Source organism: Vulpes lagopus, chromosome 12, assembly GCF_018345385.1.
Source record: "Vulpes lagopus strain Blue_001 chromosome 12, ASM1834538v1, whole genome shotgun sequence".
Taxonomy (NCBI): Eukaryota; Metazoa; Chordata; class Mammalia; order Carnivora; family Canidae; genus Vulpes; species Vulpes lagopus.
Window position 1 is genome coordinate 42257851 of NC_054835.1, and position 26369 is coordinate 42284219.

The window sequence follows — 26369 nt, forward strand, 5'->3', positions numbered from 1 at the left end:
AATATATGCTTGCTTTAAAGCATTTTATTTTTTTTCCTAAAGATTTTATTTATTTATTCATGAGGCAGAAACATAAGCAGAGGGAGAAGCAAGCTCCCTGTGGGAAACCCGATGTGGGACTTGATCTTAGGACCCTGGGATCACAACCTGAGCCAAAGGCAGACACTCAACCACTGATCCACCTAGGTGCCCCACTTTAAAGCATTTTAAACCACTACACAATGTACAAAGTAAAATGTAAGTTTCTTCCTCCTATTTTCTCCACCCTCTTCTAAGAGTATCTACTATTAATAGTTTGGTATATGACCTCCAGACTTACTAACTTTTGATACAAACAAAAATAAGCAATATGATTTTTAATTTTTTTCTTTTTACAAAAATGAGGTCATACACTTGCACTGTTGGTGGGAATGTGAACTGGTGCAGCCACTCTGGAAAACTGTGTGGAGGTTCCTCAAAGAATTAAAAATAGACCTGCCCTACGGCCCAGCAATTGCACTGCTGGGGATTTACCCCAAAGATAGAGATGCAGTGAAACGCCGGCACACCTGCACCCCGATGTTTCTAGCAGCAATGTCCACAATAGCCAAACTGTGGAAGGAGCCTCGGTGTCCATCGAAAGATGAATGGATAAAGAAGATGTGGTGTATGTATACAATGGAATATTACTCAGCCATTAGAAACGACAAATACCCACCATTTGCTTCGACGTGGATGGAACTGGAGGGTATTATGCTGAGTGAAGTAAGTCAATCAGAGAAGGACAAACATTATCTGGTCTCATTCATTTGGGGAATATAAAAAATAGTGAAAGGGAATAAAGGGGAAAGGAGAAAAAATGAGTGGGAAATATCAGAAAGGGAGACAGAACATGAGAGACTCCTAACTCTGGGAAACAAACAAGGGATGGTAGAAAGGGAGGTGGGTGGGGGGTGGGGGTGACAGGGTAATGGGCACTGAGGGCGGCACTTGATGGGATGAGCACTGGGTGTTTTTCTATATGTTGGCAAATTGAACACCAATAAAAAATAAATTTTAAAAAATGAGGTCATACTGCAGTGTAATATGATTCTGCAACACTTCCAACCAACAATATATTATGACGCATTATCAAAGTATGCTTTTTTTTTAGAGGAGGGGAGGGGCAGAGATAGAATCTTAAGCAGGCTCCATACCAGTACAGAGGAGACCCAGGGCTCAATCTCACAACCCTGAGTTCATGACCTGAGCTGAAACCAGAGCCACCCAGGTGCTCTCAAAGTATGTAATTTTTACTAACTGTATAATATTTCAGTAGTATAGACCTATCTTCTATTGATTAACATTTAAGGATTTTCCCCTAATTTTTACCTATTATTTTTTTTTTACTTGTCTTATGAAGAATAAGTTCATTTAATATTTTAATACATGAGACAAAATGCCTTCCAGAAAAGTTATACTATTTTACACCTTTACTAAAGGTGCTGAGAGGATCTATTATCTGGGTATTCTATATATATTTTTCTTCATCAATTTGGTAAGCAATAAATACAATCTCCTTGTTGGTTTTACTTATATTTCTTTAATTGCTAATTAAGTTAAACATATTCTTTTTTTAAAATTTTTTTAATTTTTATTTATTTATGATAGTCACAGAGAGAGAGAGAGAGAGGCAGAGACACAGGCGGAGGAAGAAGCAGGCTCCATGCACCGGGAGCCCGACGTGGGATTCGATCCCGGGTCTCCAGGATCGCGCCCTGGGCCAAAGGTAGGCGCCAAACCGCTGCGCCACCCAGGGATCCCCACATATTCTTTTTTTTTAATTTATTTATTTATGATAGTCACAGAGAGAGAAAGAGAGAGAGGCAGAGACACAGGCGGAGGGAGAAGCAGGCTCCATGCACCGGGAGCCCAATGTGGGATTCGATCCCGGGTCTCCAGGATCGCGCCCTGGGCCAAAGGCAGGCACCAAACCGCTGCGCCACCCAGGGATCCCCAAGTTAAACATATTCTCATATATCTATTGACTGTTAAGCTTTTCTTTAATAAATCATCCATTCTTATGCTCATGTTCAATAGAAGTAATTGACTTTTTCTTACTAACTTGTAAACGTTCTTTCTCCAATATGGAGAAATCCTTTATCTATCATAAGAGTTGCCAGTATTTTTCCAATTTATTTGTCTTACAACTTTGTTTAAGGTAATTTTTACCATACAGAATATATAGAAGTTGCTTCTGTTTGTGTTTTATGTGTGTAGTCAAATTTATCAATCTTTTCCTTTTTGGTTCCAGGGCTTCATTCATGTCAAACCTAAAAAACCAAAAATCCCTCATCACCCCAGGATTACACAAAGTACTACCATATTTTCTTTCTAGAACTCTTATCCTTCTACATTTAATTCTACACTTAATTCTACACTTAATTCTTTAATCCATCTGGAATTCATTTTGGTGTAAACTGTGAGGTATAGGTCTAACTTTATTTTTTTCCCAAATAGCTAGCCACCTGTCCTAACCACCTTTATTGAAAAAGCCATCTTGCTCCCATTGATTTTAACTGTCTAATTTAGTGTATACTAATTTCCCAAATACACCTGAGTCTACTTTTGGACTCCATTGTGTCCCCTTGATCTATTCCTGTGCTGATAACATATTGTTTTAATTTCTGTAGCTTCAAGATATTTTTTAGTATCTGGTAGGATTACTCCTTTAAAAATATTTTTATAGGGATCCCTGGGTGGCGCAGCGGTTTGGCGCCTGCCTTTGGCCCAGGGCGCGATCCTGGAGACCCGGGATCGAATCCCACATTGGGCTCCCGGTGCATGGAGCCTGCTTCTCCCTCTGCCTGTGTCTCTGCCTCTCTCTCTCTCTCTCTGTGACTATCATAAATAAATAAAAAAAAATTAAAAAAATATTTTTATAAAAAAATAAAATAAAAATATTTTTATTTCCACAATATTTGAAGATTTATTTATTTGAGAGAGTGGGGGGAAAGGACAGAGGGAAAGAGATAATTTTTTTAAGATTTATTTATTTGAGAGAGAGAAAATGAGCCAGGGTTGTGGAGGAAGAGAGAGAGAGAATCTGAAGCAGACTCCATGATGAGTGTGAGACTGATGCGGGGCTTAGTCTCACAAACCTGAGATCATGACCTGAACTAAAATCAAGAGTCAGATGCTTAACAGACTGAGCCACCCTGGTGCCCTTGCACACAAAATCTTAACACTAAAACCTGTGCTTTTATTATAAAATCCCAGGCTTCAGGTCAACCATGCATTAAGGAAGCTTAAAATTCAAGTCCAAGTTCAGAATTATAGAGAAGCCTTTCCTGATTAAGATTATTCTCCGTCTTACCCCTGTATCCCCCATGCTTACTTTTGCATCCCCAGTAGCCCAAAACTCATCTTGGATTCTTTTAATCTGCTGAATTGCTTTGTGATGTTTCTCAAGCATCTGCAACTTGTGTTATGTCTCCTCAACAACTTTGTAAACCTGCTACTTTTTTTTCTCCAGTCCATCCTCATAACATCTGGCACTGGCTTTACAGTCACAGGCTCATTAAATTATTGTTGACTGATTGTTATCAAAACTTCCATATTGGACTCAGTGGGGTGTCAGAGACTGCCTGGAGTGTGATTTAAATGGGAATTAAGAGAGAATTCAACATACAGCATTTTACTTTCAGATAATACACTACGACCTGCCATTTATTAAGGGCCTATTAATTGTCCTGTCATACACATCGCCTCATTGAAAATTCGTAGGACCATCTTCTGGGGTGGAGGTTTCCTGATGATATTTACTGAGGTTAAGTAATTTGCCCAAAGTCTCTGGGCTTAATGTCAGATCCAAGCTTTGAACCCAGATTTGGGTTCTACACAGCACCTTCTACCATGCTTCATTGTCCCCATTTAGTCTCTCCATCAAAGGCTACCCATCATGTTATCCCAGTTCATGTTTTTACTTTTATTGTTATAGTCAGGTTTGCCTTGAGGGAATATCTAAGCCCTTCTGCTGAGGTATAAGATTAAATACTTAGGAAGAGGGACACCTGGGTGGTTCAGCAGTTGAGCACCTGCCTTTGGCTCCGGACGTGATCCTGGGGTTCCGGGATCGAGTTCCACATAGGCTCCCTGTGAGGAGCCTGCTTCTCCCTGTGCCTGTGTCTCTGCCTTCTCTCGGTCTCTCATGAATAAATAAATAAATAAATTTTTTTAAATCAATACTCAGGTCCAAGAGTCATTGCTTGTCTCACAACCTTCCATCATGTCCTGGCCAACCTATCAAGGATCAAATTCATTCCTTGCTTTATTATATTCTGTATTCTGGATGGGGTCCCATGCTGACTAGTCCAGGTATTATAACTGTCACCTTGGCTAGAGCTGGAGCTGGTATTTGGGGTTGAAGCCAGTCACAGCAACCACCATAAGGATGAGAGACATCATTTTCCTAAAGGGGAAAATCCCAATGGGTGCCTGGAAGCTCCATCTCTTCCCAGTCTTCCCACATGTGACGTCTCCCTCTTTTCTTCTAGAAAATGTGTGAAGCTCAGGGATATCAGAGAGTACTTTGGAGAAATTTAGTGTAAATGAAATCAGAAACATACAGATTGGGGATCCCTGGGTGGCTTAGCAGTTTAGCACCTGCCTTCAGCCCAGGGCATGATCCTGGAGTCCTGGGATCAAGTCCCACATCGGGCTCCCTGTGAGGAGCCTGCTCTTCCTCTGCCTGTATCTCTGCCTCTCTCTCTCTCTGTCTTTCATGAATAATAAATAAAATCTTAAAAAAAAAAAAAAGTAAAAGAAATATATGGATTGGCTTTACCTCAGAGGAGACTCACATTTTAAATTAGAATGGAAAGTATATGGGACAAAGACCAGGTGGGCTTTTAAAAAGTATGGCATGGGAGGGGGGTAGGGAGATTTCAGCAGATTCTAATCAGTTGGGCACACCAGCACAACCTACCTCTCACGGCTCCAGAAAGCCAGCCACTTCTGGGATGGTGTAGTCCTGGATCTGTGTTCTTGCAAGACAGAGGCCGCACATATGGAAATGGGAGGTGTGCATTTGAGTTGTAGCCAGGCCACTTAGCAGCTCCTACAACCTTTCTGACTGGACAAAACACTTGTTTCTAGTAACAAGTGTTTATTTATTTTATTCATCTAGTTTTTATTCATTAAAAAACTTTATTCATCTAGTTTTTAAAAAGTTGGGGCTTATTTAATGATAGCATCTTTGCTACCTGCTTATATGGCTTTGTGACATCATGGTTCTAATTTGCTAGAAACTACTAAGCCGTTATCATCATTTAGATGCTTAATAAAGAATTTAGAGAGATAATAAGTGATGATAATGAACAACTTAGGTCAAGTGGACTGACAATTTTTAAAACTGCTGTAAGACTTCTTCAAAAGAATGTTAGAGAAGAACTACCATCAATAACTATTTTTATTGGGCAGCCCAGGTGGTGCAGCGGTTTAGCGCCGCCTGCAGCCCAGGGCGTGATCGAGTCCCATGTCGGGCTCCCTGCGTGGAGCCTGCTTCTCCCTCTGCCTGTGTCTCTGCCTCTCTCTATATATGTCTTTCATGCATAAATAAATAAAATATTTAAAAAATAAAAATAACTTTTTATCAAATGACCCTTTCTTAGCCTGGATTCCTAGGCGATACAGTCATTCATTTAGTAATAGCAGGACCCAGTTCTCCATGCTGAGTTTGAGTGTGCTCTAGGGGGTGAGGGTATGTGTGGAGCACTGGGAATAATGATGAGCTAAAAGCCCTTCATGCTGGAAGGAAGCTTAGGAATCATGAATTTGAATTTCCTCGTTTTCCAAATAAGCAGAATGAGGGCCAGAGAGGCGAGGTAATTTGCCTGAGGCCATTCAACTAATGGCCTAGCTGGGGTTCAACATTAGCTTTTGGTTGTTGCACTCTAGCAACATGATAAAAAAATAAATGAAAATAAACTAATTGAAGAATGCTTTGGAACCATTATCAAATAGGTCACATTGCACCTATTTTAATTCTGTTCTCAGGGAATGCAGAGTGGCTGAGGCCTGATTGGCAAGTTAGGGAAGAACTGGCTCCCACAAAATCCTCATCATCCCTCTTTAAAACTTCCATTTGTCTTGCTTGCATGGAGGTGTTTCTCAGATCTCAAGCTTTTGATCACAAGGGGGTGGAACTGGTTATCTGCAGTGAGCCACCAGCCTGGGTAGCTCCAAATGTCTCTTCCCCATCCTCTCACCCTGGAAGATATGCAGGCTGATTTCATTCCCAGAGGAATGACTAGCGGATCCTTGGGCTCAGACAAGCATAGGGATAAATACTAAGGATATGTTCATGGTTATTTCCGGGCAGCCTCAAAAACATCCCTGGCCAGGCAAAAGATAGGATGATAATAGAAAAATCATTGTCAAGTTATAAGAAACTCACACCCTAAAATGGGTCTGTTCCTAATTGGGAAATCGAGACCCCCTGCCCCTCTTGACTTAGAATGGTTTTAGCTGCATTCTTGCTGCTCTTTTCTTTTGGAGTGACCTCTTGACTGTTGAGGTACAACTCTCTGCCTGGTGGTGCCTTACCTGTTACTGTCCAGTTTCTCAGCCTGAACTCCTACTCCCTGACACTTGATTCCTCAGACTACACTTGGTTGATCTACCCATACTCTGCTACCTGCTTTTTTCTTTCTGCCCTAGAACCCCCTGGATTTGACCTCTTTGATTGTTTAACCCATGGCTCATTCTTGCTGGCTCCTTCCATCCTTAACTCTCTACTCAGAATATGATTTTTTTTTGTCCCCACAACTCAGCTGCCTTCTGTGCCTGACCCTAACTCTGACCCCTTCTACCATGAAGCCTTGATACCACTCCATTTCTGGGGTGACTCTTTCCCTCCCACAACCTCATCTTACATTCCCATGTCTAAGTCCCAAACTGACAAGAATGTGAGATAACTATTAACCAGGTACCCTGCCTTCATTGTCATTCCCCAGGGTCTTGTGGTGTCCTTATTGGGCTGCGACTACAGGACACTGCGCATTGCTCATGGCCTGTGTCCCCTCCACAATAGCAAATCATCAGAGAGTTTCAGGCCAGTTATCTTGAGTGCAACAAAGCTCCTCAGTCCTCCCAACACTCCTGGATTCAGTGCTTGGCGTGGGAGAACACAGAACCTCATATTGCTGACTTCAGTTCCTTCATGTGGATTTTGTGGCCAGAGCTCTGGGTTTGAATTTTGATTCACCCATTTATGAAGAGTGACCATAAGTGTGTTACTTCTTTGATTCTCAATATCCCTCATGTATAAAATGGGGAGAGAGATAAGCACTCACAAGTGGTGGTGAGGATCCAGGATGGTTCTTCTCCCCAGCCATCCACAACGGCAGCAAGAAGAGCAAAGGCATAATAAGCCATGTTATACATTTAGAACAATTATTTAACACCCCCCACCACCATGACCCTCCTTGCTTTGCAGAAGCAGATGACTGTGAGAGGGCACCAGCTAGAGTTTATTGGAAGAACCTGAGAGAAGGACACGAACTTGGAGCACCTGGGGGGCTCAGTGGTTGAGCATCTGCCTTTGGCTCAGGTTGTGATCCTGGGGTCCTGGGATCAAGTTCTGCATGGGACTCCCTGCAGGGAGCCTGCTTCTCCCTCTGCCTATGCTTCTGCCTCTCTGTGTCTCTCATGAATAAAGAGATGAAATCTTAAAAAAAAAAAAAAAAAAAGGACAAGAACCTGAACTGGAGATATGGCAGTAAGGTAAGCATGAAGAGAAAGCAAGAGACAGATTGGAGATATTTTTAGGAGATAGAGCAATAGGACTTGGTGACTATGTGGATATAGGGAATAGAGAGAAGGATCAGTTAATGCCAAGGCCATTGCCGGAACTAACTAGGCCCCCTGAGCACCTGCAACTAACTGGTCTAAAATCTAATGCTTTTCCTCTTCAAGCCAGTTCTTTCCTCTGGTTCTCCACATTCAATTCAGTGGATCTAACAACACTCTCTTCACTCCCCACATTTGAAATTTTTTAAGTTCTTTGACTCCACCCACAAGGTCTTACTTCGAGCCAGTATGCCATAAATTCTGCTGATATTTCCTCTTTAATGTTTCTTCAAACCCACCCTACCCTTTTATTCCTAGTGCCCCCACACTGAATTGGGGTCCCAGGCTCCTAGCCAGGACTTGACTTTGTTCTACCTTCAGTCTCCCTGTTTCAGTCCATGCCACATTCAGCTGCCACATAATCTTTCCAAACCACCACATTAAACATGCTCTCTTTCTGAAAAAAAAAAAGAAAAGAAAAGAAAAAAGGAAGAAAGAAAGAAAAAAATGCTCATGAATTCTATTGGGTGGGAAATCCACTGTTACCATACTGTGATGTTAGCCTCCATGTTCACGATCAGCTGAGCTATCCCTAAGGTCGCAGTATAGAAAGAATCTTGCTTAATGCTCAAATCACATGGTTTATGAAGTCAAAACACATAGCAAGAAGCAAGGGGAGAGGGAGGGGTCTTCTTTATCAGCTCAGAGTAGGGTACAACAGGGTGGAAGGAGCACACTACCTAAGCGGGGGTTTGCAATGTCAATGTATTCTGTATTTCTGCTGCATCAGCTTTCTCCGCTCAAATTACAAAGGACCAGAGTTGCCGTTCAAGCAAGGGGACCCACAGATGGAAAGGTGCACTGGGCCGACGACAGGCACGTGAACAAGTACTCAGGGCCGTAGCTGTAACTCGCTAATTAGCCTCCTGAGCAGCCATGAGTATATTTGTGTATCTTGGGCAGAGTACACAGGGAACATTGGTGTGTCGCCAAAGGTCATACGGCATGACAAAGATGTCACCAAAGTATCATATTAAAACATCATGGTCGTTGAGTCCCCAGGTACATTTAGTCTATGCTGAATATTAGTGCCTTTGGTATATTTAGCACCTTGAGTGTCTTATGCATGTTTAGGATATCATAAATATTTAGTACCTTTTATGCATTTGGCATGCCATGACTACTTAGTATGCAGGTGCCTTGTGAATATTAGGTATCCCTTAGTCCTATCCACACATGCTCTACTTGCTATTTAACACATTCTATGACCTCTATATCTAACATTTTGCTTACTAGCTCGTCACCTATAATTAAAACATCTTAGGGGCGCCTGGGTGGCTCAGTTGGTTGAGTGTCTGCCTTCAGATCAGGTCATGATCCCGGGGTACCCAGGTCCTCGGATCAAGCCTGGTGTTGGGCTCCCTGCTCAGCAGAGAATCTGCTTCTTCCTCTGCCGCTCCCCCTGCTCCTGCTCTTTCACCCGTGTGCTTTCTCTCCCCCAAATAAATGAAATCTTAAAAAAAAAAAAAAAAAAAACCCAAACATCTTTAAATGTTTCACTTGTATTTTATAAACTACCAACTTTAAAAAAAAAATCATTCTTGGGCGTGATCTTGGAGACCCCGGATCGAGTCCCACGTCAGGCTCCCTGCATGGAGCCTGCTTCTCCCTCTGCCTGTGTCTCTGCCTCTCTCTCTCTGTGTCACTATGAATAAATAAATAAAATCTTTAAAAAAAGAAAATCATTCTTCAGGGCAACCCCAGTGGCATGGCGGTTTAGCGCCGCCTGCAGCCCAGGGTGTGTCCCTGGAGACTTGGGATCGAGTCCCATGTCAGACTCCCTGCATGGAGCCTGCTTCTCCCTCTGCCTGTGTCTCTGCCTCTCTCTGTGTGTCTCTCATGAATAAATAAAATTTTTTAAAAAAAATCTAAAAATCATTCTTCAGTTTTTTTTAAAGATTATTTATTCATGAGAGACACACAGAGAGAGGCAGAGACATACGCAGAGGGAGAAGCAGGCTCCTCACAGGGAGCCCGACGTGGGACTCAATCCCTAGACCAGGATCATGCCCTGAGCAGACGGCAGACACTCAACCCTGAGCCACTCAGGTGTCCCAACAAACTACCAACTTATTTCTGTTTTATAAAAGGATTGAATATTTTCAATTTTTTTCCATTTTTTAAACATTTAGAAATTCTACCAAGTTGTTAGCACTAGTTATGGTGAAGTTTTACAAAGTTAGCTCATGTCTTAGGGAAATGTTTCCCAACATTAAAATTTCTTATAGCCATTTTCAGGGACCTTAAGGACTTCAATGTCTTTAAGGTTTGTAGCATGGCATTACTATTGCCAGCGATTTTTAAATTTCCGCAGAAACACATTCAGGTAAGCAGATTCATTGGCTGGATTAGAGTTGAATATTTTCAAATCATATTCCCACCTTCCCTGTGCCCACAGTCCTGTAAACTCCTGGCCCACTCCCTGCTGTCCCAAATCTGCTCCTCCTCCAGACTTCCCTACCTCTAGAATTACATCTTCAGACCTCAGAGTGAACTTTGCAAAAACCCTCCTTACCCTCCTCATATCCACTTCATTCTCAGTACTTCACCTCAAGACACACTTCCATCCCCATCCAAGCCACCACCAGCCTTCCAAGGTGACTGCAGTTTGCTGCTGCTTCCGCTCTTGGCCTCTTTATCCTCTTCCACACAGCATCCCAGAATGATTTTTCTCAGACATCAGTTGGATTACGTCACTCTCCTGCTTAAAACCCATCACTGGTTTCTCAGTGCACTGAGGATCCAGTCCAAAGTTCCTAATGTGGTGTATGTGGATCTGTGTTATATGGCCTGTGCCACACCCCCCAGCCTCCCCTCAGCACCCTCCTGCCTTCACAAGACTCCTCCAAACAGTCTCTAGTTTCTTCCTGTGGGCCTTTGCATTTTCTATTTCTTTTACCTGGAATGCTCCTCTGACTTGGGACTCCATTTCCCTCAGCCAATTCTACTCATTCTTCAAGCTTCCACCTAAATGTGACTTCCTCAGAGAGGCTTGTGCTGACTCCCCAGCCTACCAAGGACCTGCATTATTCTCTCATAGTCGCTCTCATTTTGTGTCCCTCATAGCACTTATTTGGCTATAGATCTTTTTAAAATCTGCCAGCCTTCCATGCTATATAGCCTTGTTAGGGCAGGGATCTGTTTTGTTCATGGTGGCCCAGACAGCACTTAGCACAATGCCTAGCACATAGCAAACACTCACTAAATAGTAGTTGAATGAACGAATGAGTGTAACACATAGATTTCCTTAGCCTCATATTGCTGACTTTAGTTCCTTCATGTGGATTTTGTGGCCAGAGCTCTGGGTTTGAATTTTGATTCACCCATTTATGAAGAGTGATCATAAGTGAGTTACTTAACTTCTTTGATTCTCAATATCCCTCATATATAAAACGGGGAGAGAGACAAGCACTCACAAGTGGTGGTGAGGATCCAGGAAGGTTAGGTCTGGGAAAGCCCAAGGCAAAGTGCACGATCTGGCGCAGGCACTCAGTAAGCACTAGTTCTGCTCACTGCTTTCTCATCCTGTAGGTTTACTCTGTTTTCCACCTGGGGCACACCTCCTTCTTCTCAACTGAATTAGGTCCCCTAAGGTCTCACTCACACGTCTTCAGGGAGCCTCCTTCAGCAGTTCAGCCCTTGGTGGGGTGCTCATTCCTCAAACTGTTCAGCTACTCATTCCAGTCCTTGAAATGTAAAATGGTGACTTTCATTTGGTTTTGTCTTTAAACCTTTTATGTGTCCTGTCTGTTCAACTAGACTTCAAGCCTGCCCGTTGGCCGCAGTATTCTCATCTCGGGCTTCTTCTTTAAAAAAGAAAAAAAAAAAGATTGTATTTCTTTATTCATGAGAGATACAGAGAGAGGCAGAAACATAGGGATAGGGAGAAACAGACTCCCTGCTGGGAGCCCTATGTGGGACTCGATCCCAGGACCTCGGGATCACAACCTGAGCCAAAGGCAGATGCGCAACCACTGAACCACCCAGGCGCCCCATCATCTTGTGCTTCTTGTCTCCTTCATAGTACCTGGCTCAGTGCCATACACAGGGATGCTCCATTCGACATTCGTGAGTGCCCTCAGGATACCAGGCACCGTGATGGCTCTCACATCCATTGTTGCCTAACTTCATCTTCCATGAGAGTGCCATCAAGGATTACTATGCCTGTTATGAAAACAGAATCTCAGAAGTTATAGAAAACTGCCCACAGGCCCCCGATTAGCAAAGAGCAGTCTTTTACCTCCATGCATTTGATCACCTGGCACATCATAGATGATCAAAACATTCTTTTTTTTTTTTAAACATTCTTATTAGTGCTCTTTCCACTACACCATCTTGCCCGTCTCAGGAAATAACTGTTCAACAGTGAGGATGGTCATTATCATCATGATCTCAGTTCCTCCCTACCAAGAATTTGGCTGAAAATCCCCTGAAAATCCCCTGGCCTGAATCTCTCCCCTAAGTTCTTCAGTGTCCCAGACCCCCAATTCCCACTCGGTTTCCTGGTCATGCCACATCTCTTTGCCAAATTCTCCTAGACTCTGACACAGCATGCCTCTCGTCTCCCCACAAGCCTAGTCTCCATATCTTCCCCCAGGACAGCTTCTCTTCCTCATGCCCCCCTTTCTCCCACCTTCTTCCATCCCCCATCCAGTCCAGTTTTTCTTCAGTTTGCGGGGAGTAAGAAATACACTCCCACCTGGGAATGCCCTCTGAACTAGAGTGCTAACGTCCAGGAGATGCCTAAGGTTCTTTGGAAGGAGAATTATTAGTACTCATTAGTTGGGTGGCTTGGGCAAGTCACATCCCCTTTCCATGCTTCAGTTTCTTCACCTATAAAATGGTAAGACTCGCTCATATGTGTCAAGGTCCTACATAAGGTACATAAGCATTGTAGATCTTATAAGGAATCAATAATAGCAGATGCTTACTCAGCACTTCATGTGTGCCAGACACTATACCAAATGCTTTATTTGTGTGTATTTATTCCCTTAATCCCCACAACAACATATGAAAATGTCATTATTAACCCTATTTCATAGACGAAAAATGAAAGTCTCCAAATTAATTTACCCTAGATCATCCCAGCCCATGAGTGGTAAAACTAGGCTTCCAAGTCCAGCAGTTCTGGCTGCAGAATCCTTGTCTTAACCACTGCCCTATACTACCTCTTATTTCCTCATAAAATGAGAGGGGCTAGTTAAAAATAATCCCCTAGATTTTATAGCTCTTTTCCGATTCTAAAGCACTGTTTACACTCTGTGCCCTACTGGATCCTCAAAACAACCCTAGAGGTAAATATTATTAGAGCAATTTACGGGGTAAGAGCTGAGACTTACTAAGAGGGTCATGTGTCCAAGAGCACACAGCCAGGGAGGGTAGGGTCGGGACTCGAACCCAGGACTGCTCATTCCCAGCGCCCAGCTTGCTACACCTCTGATGCCACAGGGCACATCCTGTCCTGTCTGAATCTCCTCCAGCTCCAATATTGCATGCCGTCCTTTCCACTTTCTTTGTTTATTTTTTTTCCACTTTCTTTGTTTAAAGAGACCCCAGTGCTCCCTCAAAGAATCCCCTGCTCTGTCACCCCCACACCCACATTGCGCTGAGAGTGCTCACAAGCAGCAGCAGGGGGTGCTGTAGACCAGCACACAGGGACAGGACTGCTCCGGGAGCCCCTGTTGGAGGAAACAACCATAAGCCTCCTTGACCAGTTCTCTCCTATTTAATTTGCTTGTACTAAAAATGTTTTTGGTAAGTACTACTTGTACCTAGCACAAAATTTTAAAGGTACAAATGAGTATACAATGTTCCCGCTCCACAGCTAACCCAGTTCATCATCCTGGGGGGCAAACCCAAGTTTTCTAGTGTTTCTTTCTAGACATAGTCTATGCTTTTATAAGCAAATATGTATTTTTCTTCCTATACTCAGGACAGCATACAAACATGCATATGTTGTTTTCTATTGTTCACACAAATCGTGCGTACTATACACACTATTTTTCCTGTAGTTTTTTTGGACAATTGATCTTACAGATCAGTCCATGTCATAATTCATAATACCTGTGTTTAATTGAGGATAAGCCATAATCAATTTTACCAGCCCCGATTATTTTATTTTCTAATCGTACCTTACAAGCAAAGCTGCAAATAAATACACTGTATATAGGTCACTTTGCACATGTGCATATCTGCTTGATAAATTCCCAGAAGTGAGATTGCTTGCCTGCAAATTACACACATTTGTAATGTTGATCCATACTACTAAATTGCCTTGCACTGAAGCTATCCACTTATGGCTGCATCAGCAGGACATTGGAGGGGATGTTTCCTACACCCTCACTGACACAGAATCTTACCAAGCCTCCTGATCTTTGCCTATCCAATAGGTGAAAGGTGGTTTCTTGCTGCCATTTTAGTTGCATTTCTCCTAAAATGAGTGCCCCCTGACCTCTGGGGCTGATTCATGCAATCTGTAAAATAATTAGCAGAGGCCTCCTCTGTGCCAGGCACCACCTTGGGGCATCCTCCCCAGCTGTCCCTGGTCTGACTTTCCCTCTCTCTTCCTGCCTGCCCTTTGCTGGCCTGCCTTATGACATCTCCCAAAAAGCCATTTTCCTTGCTTGGCCATCCTCACCAGGTCAAGCAGGGGTGACCTCACTTGACCTCTTCTTTAGAGGCTTAAGAGTGAGGAGAATGTGGTTTCTTGCCTTTTCTCTGTTCTCAAGACTAATTCCTGTAACCCAATTAAGCAAAGCTGAGAGGTGGGGACATGTGTCTTCAGGTCAGAATTAACACTGGGTCCTTGGGCTTCTCAAACCACCCAGTCCAGTGGGTTAGTCCCTGCTTGGGTTTTCCCACCCCTCCCCCTCTAGGTGTTAGGAGGGTGAACAGAGAACCTGGACATTTGTTTGTGTTCAGTGGGATCATTTGCCCTATGATTGGCTTGGCAAAACTTCCTCAGATTAGATGCCAGCTAAACACAAATGCATCTATGAGCAGCACTATTTAGACTAAATCAGGGAAGAAAAAATGTGAGGGTCAGTGTTCTTTTCTACATGGGAAATCTCTGAACCATTTCTCAAATCCCCCCCTTTTTTTTGCAGTCCCTGAGTACTTGACCCTGTTGTGCACTTGACCCTATTGCAGGATAACTGCTCCTTTATTGCCTTCTCCACAAGGCTATATATGAATCAGCTAGAGCTTGTGTCTTTGTTCATCTCTGTATCTGTCCTCAGAATAAAGATGGAATCAAGACATGGGAGCTTTGGATGAGTATCTTCCTGCCTTCCGGTTCCCAAGAATGGCGTCCATATGAAGGTCCACATCATTCTCTAGTCGCTTAACTAATGGGACCTCTACCTCTAGTTCATCCCACGCATGGCTGCTGGAGTTTTCCTCCTAAAGCACACTTGTAATCCAGTCACTTGTGGAGGTTCCCTGTGGCCTACTAAATGAAGTGCAAATTCCTTAGCTTGGAATTTAGGGGCCCCCGTGGTGATATGGCTCTGGTCTACCTTTCCAGTCCTTCTTTCCACTACCTCATGCCCAATCAAATTGAATTACTCAATGCTTCCCAAGTGGGCCCACATTCCATCCCTGTGCCATTGCCCCTGCCAGGCCTCCTGTGCCTAGAACACCTTCCTCTTTGCTCCCCTTCCATCAATGATGCCCGCTTCTCTCTCTCTCTCTCTCTCTCTCTCTCTCTCTTCCCACCCCACCCTTTGTTTAAAAAGTAAGGGTAATAAATTTTTGTAAAGAAGAAAGAAGATGAATTTTACATATCCTTCTGGGTCCTTCCCAAATGTAATTGACCTGAGAGCCTCTGTTCAGATCCCCCAGATTTCCCACTTAGTTCCCTAGTCTGGCTTCATCGTGTATACTTCTTTCATGACTCATGTCTGCTGTATCTTGCATCCTCATTCCTGTGGCACCTCAGCCTGAAGACTGGGAAGCAGAGACTGTGTGACCCATCCTTGTGTCACCTATAGTTGATCCATGTTTGTTAACAAAGAGGCTCTCCTGACTGTGTGGCCTGTTTTCTTTCCCCGCTTTAAGTTTGGAAAATGGGAAGAATTGGGGACCCACGGCCACCACCACTGCAATCACCCCTGTGGACTCTCCTCTGAAAGGGGTCTTAAGGCAGAGCTGCCCCAGTGAAGTCAGGAGATCCTATCAGCCTTCCAGAGAACAGTAGGAACCTGTGCCTAAGGCTTAGGAGAAAAGTGTCTTGTTTGCCCTTTTGCTGAGAAAGGGTACCATGGTTAACGTGTCTAATGACTGGAAGGAGGAACATTCCTTTGAGTTCTTGGAAGGAGAAATGGAAAGCCATCTCTCTCCTTCTCCTGCGGCTCTGGTCTCCCACATTGAGCAGATGGGCACAGACACTTCTCCATTAAAGGCCTGTCTGCATTGTTGGGTGGTGATGTGTACACTGGCAAGACAGCAGGAAGACAACCTGGTCCTTCTCCAGGGCTTGCTTCTGGTGCCTTCTGCAGAGGAAAGTGGCATATCTCAGGGTTTGGATATGAGTTTTTGTTCCCACTGCACTGTTCAATAGCCAGGTGACCTTAATTGAGTCCCTTAATTTCTCTCGGCCTCAAAATAGAAATAGCTTAAACTTTACCTTCCACGTGGGCTGTTCTGAGCACCAAAAGAAAAAATGTATATGAAAGTGTTTTGCAAATGATATTTTTAAAATGTTATTTAGGGGTGCCTTGGTGGCTCAGTGGTTGAGCATCTACATTTGGCTCAGGTAGTGATCCGGGAGTCCTGGGATGAAGTCCCACATCGGGCTCCCCATGGGGAGCCCACTTCTCCCTCTGCCTATGTTTCTGCCTCTTTCTGTGTGTCTCTCATGGGTAAATAAATAAATATGGCAAAAAATAAAAAATGTTATTTATATCCTGCCTTGTTGTGCAATGGAAATCAAAAGTGAGAATTAAAAACATCAGATGAAAAGAGTGAAAACATAAGAGCCCTGAATGAGACTAGATGCATCCCTTGTTTGCCTTGTTTTCTGTGGGTGGGTCTCAAGGTTGTTGGGAAATGTACACTGTTAACTGAATCAGTGGAAGGGGTCATTTGGGTGGTGGTGTTTCAGGGTGTCCAATGTGGACATTGAGGCTCATAGCAAGGCCAACAAGTTCTGGATGGGCCTTGGATGAGAAAGGGTACCATGGTTAACGTGTCTAATGACTGGAAGGAGGAGCATTTGTTCACTTTGAGTTCTTGGAAGGAGAAATGGAAAGCCATCTCTCTCCTTCCCCTGCGGCTCTGGATGAGTCTCACTTGGATCTCCATGGGCAGGGGCTTGTCCCAACCCCACCATCCACATAGGTGCCATTGCTCTAGTCTAACCCAGATCCACTCAAACCTAGAGGCAGCCGGGTCCTTGTAAACATCTTCTCCTTCACCCCTACCTACCCCACAAGGCCAACATGAATGACCTCCCTGTGGGAACACACTCACCTACAGCCCACTCAGACACTTGTCTTTTAAAAAACACAAACCAGGGGCACCTGGGTGGCTCAGTTGATTAAGCATCTGGCTTCACTTCAGCTCAGGTCCTGATCCCAGGACGTTGGGCTCCCTGCAGACCCTCTGCCTGCCGCTCTCCCTACTTGTTCTTTCTCTCTTTCTTTCTGTCCAATAAATAAAATCTTTTTTAAAATATAAAAAAACCCTACAAACCAGCTTCGTTGATATTTATAATACACATTTCAGAAAGTTCACCCTTTTAAAGTATACTGTTCAGGGATACCTGGGTGGCTCAGCGGTTGAGTGCCTGCCTTTGGCCCAGGGCGTGATCCTGGAGTCCCAGGACCGAGTCCCACATCTGGCTCTCAGCCTGGAGCCTGCTTCTCCCTCTGCCTGTGTCTCTGCCTCTCTCTCTCTCTCTGTGTCTCTCATGAATGAATAAATAAAATATTTTTAAAATATATATATATATATACTGTTCAAAGTTTTGGGGTACATATCCACTCTTGACCTCCTGTACTGAATTCCATGCTCATCTGAATCTTTGCCACACAGACCTCAGTTTCTTTCCCTTTGCTCTCCCTCGGCCCTAACTCTTCACTCTGAGTCTGGACTCCAATCCTGGGAAAGGTGCCCCATAGTTCTGGCATTTTCCACCTTGGACCATCTCTCTGGCTGGGGGCCCTCATCAGGTCTGCTATACTATAAAAGTCAACTGGCGCTGGGGTTGGCGGGGAGTGCACAGAAAAGCTGCCAGCACGAGCTCCACATTTGGTGAGACTGAGGAACGCCCAGGGAGAACCCAGGCGGCAAGAGGCTGTGGGCAAGACCAGCCCAGGGAGCTGCAGCACTTGACAGATCACATTGTTAGACCGTGACTCACTCCCGCCGCAGTCTGGAAAGCTGAACCGCTCTGCCTGGCCTTCAAAGGAGGGCCGCTCGGACTGTGGGTGGACTCTCTGAGCAATCCTCTGAGGGCCAGGTTGGACAGGCCGAGCAGGGACCTGTGAATTCCAGAGCTGGACTGTTTCATGGCCCTTGACCCCACATTGGGAATCCCTGTTAAAAAGTCATATGGTGGGGGCCTGAAAGGGGGAAGATAAGGTGTCTTCTCCATGCTTTCCAAGAGAGAAGAGGGGGTCATCTGAGCTTCTGACCCTGCTCTGGGATCTTAGGTGTCTGCTGACTGGCAGTGGAAACCCAAGCCCCAGCTACACCGTTGATGAGTGTCAAGCAGGCCCCCCTAAGGGACCCTCTCATTACCCTCCAGCCCCCTTGTGTAAAGCTGTTCCTGACCAAGTGGCACTCACATATTCCCCTCTTCTCATTCCCTTCTCCTTCTCCCCATATTTCTGCTGTTCCCCATCCACCCTGTCAGCCCATCCCAGATCTTTCACATATAAAGAAGAGAAGGGGGACTCTTCCTTTCCAGCTTACTCTATGGGTTTAGCATCCCTTTGTTTCAAGTGCCCATGAGAGTCTGGATTAAACCTCTCCCTTTCCACAGGCTGGGGAGGGGCTGCCCAGTCGAGACCCGCTGCCCTCCCAGCACAGCACACAGTCCTCCAGGTGTGCTTGGGCCAATACCTGACTGGAGTGTTGAGAGCGTGACCCGGAACTCCCCGTCTGATGGGGGAGACAGAGTTTGGTCTCTGGGAACCCCTGTCTGGTGGAGGAACTTAGACTAAAACAGTTAAATACTATTTCATAGAGCAGTAGGTTCCCAACTGCAAATTCTATGAAGTGCTGAAGCCACAGAGAAGGACTAGGGTTGTGTCAAGAGTCTTTCTGAAGCTCCTTCCTTAAAGCCCTTGAGAACCATGCCATATAATGGTCACAATCTGTTTTTTAATTTTTAATATTTTATTTTTTTAAAAATGTTATTTATTATTTGAAAGAGAGAGAGAGAGAGAGAGAGAGAGACTGAGCACTGGGTGGGGGGCTGGAGCAGAGGGAGAGGGAGAAGGAGGCTCTCCCCCTGAGCACAGAGCCTGATGCAGGGCTCCACTTGGAGCTCCATCCCAGAACTCGGAGCTCAGGACCCAAGCCCAAGTCTGACGCCTAACCACCTGAGCCATCCAGGCCCCTCCTTAAGATTTTATTTTTAAGTAATCTCTACCCTCAACATGGGGCCTCGAACCCACAACCCTGAGATCAAGAGTCGCTCATTCTTCTGACCCAGCTAGCCAGGCGCCCCTGCAGTCACAATCTCTAACACTCCCTCAAACAAAGCCAGGTGGAGTGCCTATTGCCCGTGGAAGTTAAGGCTGGGCTGAATTAGGGGTAGCTGCCTTTAAAAACAGGAAAGACCCCCAAATGCAGTGGTCTTTCCACCACCCCACGCCACTTCCATTGACATAAGGAACTTCAGGAATGGGCATGTTGGGGTGTGGGCTGTGCAGCCAAGTGGGAAAGCTGCAAGATGGTGAGAGCTGCTCCATCTGCTAAGGGAAGGAGGATGAAGGAGTGGACTCAAAGTATCTCAAAACAATATTCTCTCTCTCTCTCTCTCTCTCTCTCTCTCTTTGAGGGGGGCATGAAGTAAGAGAGGGAAAGAATCCCAAGCAGGCTGCAATGCAAGGCTCGATCTCACAACCCTGAGATCATGACCTGAGCCAAAATCAAGGGTCAGATGCTTAACCTACTGAGACACCTAGGCACTCCCAGTATTTTTTCTTCTGTGGGAGTAGCAAGTGCATCTGAAGGAGACCAGAAGAGCTCCCAGTTCTAGGGGGAACTTGGCTGATTGGGAGACCATCCCACAGCCAGGAAGGACCTTCATGGTCACTTTCCCCAGCTACACTAGTGCTGGGCCCACCTCACATCCTCTAAGGGTGTGTCACTGGTACCACCACCATTCTCTAAGTGGGGCTTTGAGAAGTGAGATCACTGGCAGCTGGCTCACTGCAGATCTGGGACCTGAGCCCAGTCTGATTGCAAATCTGGTGGTGGTTCCACGGTGCTGCATTGTCACATTACGAGCTGGTATCTAGGATCATTACTGCTTCCAAGGTCCCTGCCGAAGGCCCCTATTCTCCACCAGAGCCACTGCCCTCTTCAGTCTTTGGGACGAAGGTTGAAAGGCTCACGCTCAGGGCTCAGAGACCCCTGGCCCCTTTCCCAGGCTCCTTAAGCGGTTCTTAGTCAAGCTGTTCTTAGGCTCCATGTTACACCCCCTCCGGTCCCCACCCACACCCTTCTAGCCCCAGCTGACTTGGACGCAGAGAGAAGGACGTGAGGCCAGAAGGCTTTTGTTTTTCAACGATGGAGAAATGGCTGAAATCCCGGCATCTCCCCCAGAAGACAGGCAGCTCTGGATTTCCTGTTGCTCCCAACACGGGCCAGATAATTGGAGACAGATTTTTGTGCTTGAGTTGGGAGGTGAAGCTGGAAGTACAGTCATCAGGCCTCCCGTGAGTCCCTGTACGCGCGCCACTTTGTTGGGGTTTCTTTGTTGGTGCTTAATGTGTGTGTGTGTGTGTGTGTGTGTGTATGTGTAGACACTTGTGTTGGAGACAGTATGTGTGTATATCTAAGTGTGTCCATATGTGTGTGCGGCACACCTGTGTTCCTGGTACTTCTTTTTTAATGTCCAGGACCCTGCATGGATGTCTGCCTAAGAAAGTGTGTAAGCATGTGTGTGGGTCTCTGAATGGCTTCCTTTTTTTTTTTGTTTTGTTTTCCTTTGTGAGAGTCAGTCCAGCCTGGGGAGACCTCACCAATCCTTTTTGGATCTTATTACTCAAGACTTAGTGATTAAATGTAAAACAGTAATTAAGATTAAAAAAAAAAAAAAAGGCAGGAAGGCAGATGGCCTTCAGCAAGGGGTATGAGGGATAGAAACAGCCAAGGTACAGTCAGAGGAAAGAGCCAGGGGGAACCTCCTTACAGAGCAGAGGGGCTCTTTTGGGGGTGGGGTCTTTAATGGTGGAAGCCACCACAAGATTCCAGAACTCTTCTGCTTTCTTCACACTTGAAGGTTGGGCAGAGGAAGGAGATGCTCTTGCCTTGCCCGCCTGCCTGAATGGCTACCCTGGAAGGAGAATTGAGCCTCTTTCTTCTCAGCCCCTCTGTGCACATTCACAAATGTAGGTTCTTTTTTTTTTTTTTTTTTTTTTTTTTTTAAAGATCTTATTTAGGGGCTGCCTGGGTGGCTCAGTGGTTTAGCGCCACCTTTGGCCCAGGGCATGATCTTGGGGACCTGGGATCGAGTCCCACATCAGGCTCCCTGCATGGAGCCTGCTTCTCCCTCTGCCTGTGTCTCTGCCTCTCTCTCTCTCTCTCTCTCTCTCTCTCTCTCTCCCCGTGTGTCTCATGAATAAATAAATACGATCTGTATTTTTTATTTCTTTATTTTTTTAAATATTTTATTTATTCATGAGAGATACACAGAGAGAAAGGCAGAGACACAGGCAGAGGGAGAAGCAGGTTCCTCGCAGGGAGTCCAATATGGGACTTGATCCTGGGACTCCAGGATCACACTCTGAGCCCAAGGCAGACGCTCAACCGCTGAGCCACCCAGGTGTTTTAAATGTAGGTTCTTTTTGCTACAAATGAAATACAGACTAGTTGGGATGCAGCCTAAATCATACTTGTGACCAGTCATGGTGTACCTGGTGCACACTCTACCCTGGGCTGGGCACTTCACATACATTTTGTATCAACAGTATATATATGTGTGTATGTGTATAATCACTTATAATCACTTATGAGGGGCACTGGGGTGGCTCAGTTGGTTAAGCATTCGACTCTTAAAGCTCAGGTCATGATCTCAGGGTGGTGGGATGGAGCCCTCCTTAGGTGTCTGCTCAGCAAGGAGTATCTTCTCTACCTCTCCCTCTGCATGCTCTCACTCTATTTCAAATAAATAAATAAAAGATTTTGATTTTGAGAGAGAGAGCACAGGAGCAGGGGTGGGGCGGGGGGTAGGAGGAGAGGGAGAGGCAGACTCCCCACTGAACAGGGAGCCCACCGCAGGGCTCTATCCCAGGATCCTGAGATCATAACCTGAGCTTCAAGAGTGAAGCTTACCCAGGGGCCCCATAAGTAAATAAATCTTGAAAAAAAAAAAAAGCCCACTTATGAGCTGGGAATTGCCTTTTTGCAGAGGAAATGAGCCTTATGATAGAGCAAGAACTTTCACTCACCATGATTCCCCCAAGCGGTAATTCACTTGTTCACTCAACAAACATGTACTTCCTAGCGACCTTCATTAGACACTACGGTAGATACCAGGGAGCAGAGACAAACAAGACACAGTTCCTGTCCTCAGGGAGGCCACCCTCTAGGGAGGAAATCAATGAGGCTCCAAGGATTGAACTCCTCACTCTCTAGTTGGACCTGACGGCTGTCGATGTCTGTGACAGGGCTGAGGACTTTTCAGATGCGGCAAGATCTATTCCCAGAATGAGTTGTTCCTTATAAGACACTGGTTGTAAGGACTAGCTGGGGAGGAGAAGACTTGGTAGCAATGGAGGGCAATGGAGTGGGGCTTGAGTGGGGAGAGATGGGGAGGACACCGCCTGCCTGCCCTCCCCGTGCATTTGCTGGGCGGACATAGGGTCCCCACAGGGCCCAGCCCTCTGGCAGGAGGAAGGACGGAAATGAGGAAGATGCCCACACCTGCGCTTCTCTGATTTGGGGGACAGGGAGGGGAGAGTCCCCTCCTAGCTCCTGGTGGCCCGATTAATCCCCCTTGCAGCCGCCTCAGCATGCCGCCAGCGTTCCGGCCTAAATCGCTTCCAGTTTGTTTAGTCAAAACCCTTGGCCCCGACATCAAAGCCCTTTGGAGTTTCTGGGGGTTGTTGTTCTTATATGGTGTTTATTTCAGAGTTGGTTCTCTGTCACCAACTGTGCCTGAGCAGGGAAGGGCAGGAGGGGCTGCTGGGGCCTTTGGGTTTCAGAGACACCAGGTTGCCTGGGGGAGGGTGACAGGACAGTCTCCACTCTCTCCCCTGTGCCTGCCTCTACCTGGTGCACAGGGGTACCAAAAGAGAGGCTGCTTCTCCCCTGCCCAGGGCCCCACACAGGAGCCTCCGTGCCCCTCACATTGATGCCAGACATTTTCGTCTGGGCTTCCAGGGGTCAAGTCTAGGCCACATCCCCCCTCCGCCCATTCCAGCCCTCATCTTAGAACCCCTGGTCTCCCGCCAAGCACACAGCTCTCCAGTGTCCACCTCACCACCCTTACCCCTCTGGGCCTGGCCCCAGACCCCAGCTCCTTCTACCCTCCTCCGCCCTGCCTCAGGAGAGCTCTTCTTTTAATCTGATTGGCTGACCATGCATCCAGCTATTTGAACTTACACTGGGTTCCACTTGGCTCTGGGATCTGTACCTTTCTCATTTCTGAGTTCCTGCAGGTTCTAGTAGGTTCCCTCTCTCCTGTGACTTGTTCCTCTGTGCCCAGGCATGGGGGTGCACCCAGTGAAGAGGGGATGCTTTATCCAGGGGAGGTGGAGGAATGAACTTCTTTCGTAGGGGCTGGTAGCAAGGATGCTGAGCTGGTGGTCCAGGTGGAGGCAGAGCTACTAGGAGTCTTGCTGGGAGGAAAAATCTGCACTGGGTGAAGTAGAAGGCAACTCCAGATCTTAGCCACTCACTAGAGCAGGAACAGAGATAGGAATGAAAGACCAGGAAGAGGGAAAAGAGAGAGAGAGAGAGAGAATGAGCAGGGGAGAGAGGAGTGAGGATATGTAATGGGCCCGAGTCTTAGGTAAACTTTTGTTAAATACAAAAGCTTCCAACCAAGATTTATAAGGACAGATTTATAAGGACAACTCTCTGGGTTGACTACCTTCTTTCCCAGAATGTTCCTAGGAGTTAGAGGGGTCTCCAGACTCCCCAATTTCTACTCTCCCTCTACCACCTCAGCTGCCTCTGTTTTTCCTATCATTTTCTTGGGCTGTGCCCTTCCTGCCTTCTTAACTTCCCATCAGCTCTCTCAGTGCTCCCACACAAAAGAACCTGAGAGCACCAGTGGCCACATTTAGCCTCTCCCAATGGCTAATAATTTACAGTTGCTTGCTAAAAAATGGGAGCCCAGCCAGGAGTGGTAAAAACTGGAAGTGGACTTAGCAATCACCTCTGCCATGGGATGATGGGAGGGGCATCTGAATTTCCTGCACTTTTGCCCACACTTGTGAGCCAAGAGCAAGGTCTTCACAGGGAGCCCCAGTCTAGAAACTTGGCCAAGCACAGTGAGCTCCTTGCTCCATGGACTCTCCCACAGGAAGCCTCATTGAGGGTTCCCCCAAGAGGTAGTAATTCAGAATGCCTGGACACAGGCTCCCCATCCTCAAACCAATGTCTTCAATGCCCTAATGAGCTTGTCTCCTAATTATGGAAGGAGGGGAGGTGCAGTTTTGAACCACTCTCTCCCAGGGTGGCCCCTGGGCTCAATCACACAGCAGGTGCCTCCCTCTCCTCCCTAACCCCTCACTCTATACCCACCCCCACCTCTGCAGACTGCTCCTTAGTTAATAATGTTAATGTGGCTGCAGCTAGTGATTAAAACCATTGGTTTGACTGAGACTTCGAGATCAACATCCCTGGCATAGTTGCTAATCCCTCGGAAATATGTTTTTAATAATCATAGGGGAGGAGGTCAGGGTGGGTGGTCCTGGGAGCTGGGATCCAGGGCCTCCTATTCCCCCAGCCCTCGGTTCCCATGGTTTCTCTTAGGCAGGCACTCTGGGATGTGTCGGAGCAGGGGAGCCACTTGGGAAGACCGGCCAACTCTGCAGCAGATGGAGGTGATGCCTGGTGCACAGCTGCCTCCGCTAATAGGACACGGACAGGACTGTGCCAAGGGTGTGGCTGCCATGGTGAAATGAAGTGCCCAGGGTCAAGAGGCTTTAGCCACGTGGAAGGATTAATTCTGAGCCCTGTATTGCTCACTCCCATGCCAAATGCCCACGGAGGAACCACAGGTTCCAAGGATCCCCTCACCAAAGCAGCCCAGCTGCTTCTTTGGTCTCACCCAGTCAGAAAAGCCTTAAGTCAGAAGGGTTCCTCTTCCATGCCCTCAAGCTTCTCCGGCCTCCTGATCATCCCATTCAATTGTTTCATTTTCGTTGCCTTTAATAATACATTTACGTAATGCCTTTATAATTGTTATATGAACAATATAATAGCAGGCACACAATAAATGTAAACTATATATTAATATATTATGTGCAATAATATAATTATTATGATTAACATTTTATTGACTGCCTACTTTGTCAGGCCCTTTATATATATTACCTCTTATGTTCATAACACCCTGCCAAGCAGGCCTTATTAATCTGTTTTATATATGAGAAATCTGAGACCCAGAGTGGTTAACTTGCTCAAGGTCATATAGCTAATAAGGGGCAGGGCCAGCTAGGTCTCTGGCTAACTTCAAATCCATTTTTTCTCAAGCCTAACACTGTAGGGAACCTGAATAATAAAATAATACACCGACAGTGCTATTAAAACACCGGTAAGGTGACTGGGTGGCTCAGTCAGTTAAGTGTCTGACTCTTGGTTTCAGCTCAGGTCATGATCTCGGGGTCCCAAGATGGAACACTCAGTGAGGAGTCTGCTTATCCTTCTCCCTCCCCCATTCGCTCCTCTCTGCTCGCTCTCTCTCAAAAAAATAAATAAATAAAAACTTAAAAATAAAAACCCGAATACTGATAATTCAGCTTCCAGGTTGTGGCACACGTGTACACATATGCACACACACACATACAACTAAAAGTTAGGTGATGGCACAAAATAGCTTTTGGCAAGCTGACACCAGCCAGTGTGGGTGAGGGTCTAGGGAGTGTTACTGGCAGGAAAAGTCCTAGCTTAGAGGAGGGAGAGGCCACCGAGGGCATCAGAGAACTCTGAAGACTTCATGGAGGGAGGAGAGGGATTTGCTGGACAGGAAGGTTTCGGTGGTGGGAGGAGCGGGAGAAGGTACATGGGGGAAATTCAGTGGCAGTGAATAGACCAGAGTGGTCCGTAACCTCTGTCCTTCCACTCACCATCCCTGTAAGCAGGCCTGCCCT

The 26369-nt window shown here is 45.9% G+C and overlaps 1 non-coding gene across 1 annotated transcript; it reads right to left on the reverse strand.

Moving 5' to 3' along the window:
* Positions 1-10089: 10089 nt before the first annotated feature.
* On the reverse strand, positions 10090-10219 carry LOC121474357. Its single transcript, XR_005983367.1, has one exon. It is a non-coding gene; the product is annotated as a small nucleolar RNA SNORA33 (small nucleolar RNA).
* Between the last annotated feature and the right edge of the window lie 16150 nt (positions 10220-26369).